The sequence below is a fragment of the Seriola lalandi genome, unplaced genomic scaffold, assembly GCF_002814215.2.
Source record: "Seriola lalandi dorsalis isolate HSWRI2012SDOR001 ecotype SW California unplaced genomic scaffold, Sedor1 jcf7180002055009, whole genome shotgun sequence".
Lineage (NCBI taxonomy): Eukaryota > Metazoa > Chordata > Actinopteri > Carangiformes > Carangidae > Seriola > Seriola lalandi.
The window spans coordinates 40115-40569 of record NW_019525552.1 but is presented as its reverse complement, the minus strand read 5'-3'; the positions used below and the strand labels follow the sequence as shown (position 1 = coordinate 40569).

General features: G+C 43.3%; 1 protein-coding gene across 1 annotated transcript in view; it reads right to left on the bottom strand.

Annotated features, from left to right (window-relative positions):
• The window catches only part of LOC111647817 (multifunctional procollagen lysine hydroxylase and glycosyltransferase LH3-like), a gene marked incomplete at its 3' end in the record, with an annotated part of 9772 nt that overhangs the window by 2838 nt on the left and 6479 nt on the right, over nucleotides 1-455 (bottom strand). The window lies entirely within an intron of this gene.

Genomic DNA, 455 nt, shown 5'->3' with positions numbered 1-455 from the left:
TAAAGAAGCTGAAATCAGTTTTCAGTCTCGCCTTTAACATCAACTTATAAATAACTGTTGCATCAACATCTGCCGAGTCTTCCAGCTTATTTTTCCTGCTCAGGTAAATCGCCATTTTAGCCTGACCCAACAAAAAGTTCAACAATTGACATTTGATTTTTCCTTTCCTGTTGTACCTGAAGCCCAGGATGAACATCTGTTGTGAGAAAACTCGTCAAACAAACCAAACATCTGGAACAAAAACTGAAACAGAGACAAGAGTCGACCACACTCCAGAAAACAATGAAAAACTGTCTCTCTCTGTGCACAGAAGGGACAGGTGTCAGCAACATCTGGATTAATGACAGCAACAGCACCGTGCAGAACCCTCCACTGTAAATCACCCCCCCTCTTTGTTAATGGTGGTTTGTACAGAGCTCCACTCAGGTGTCTGAGCCTCTGTCAAGGCCAGGTGA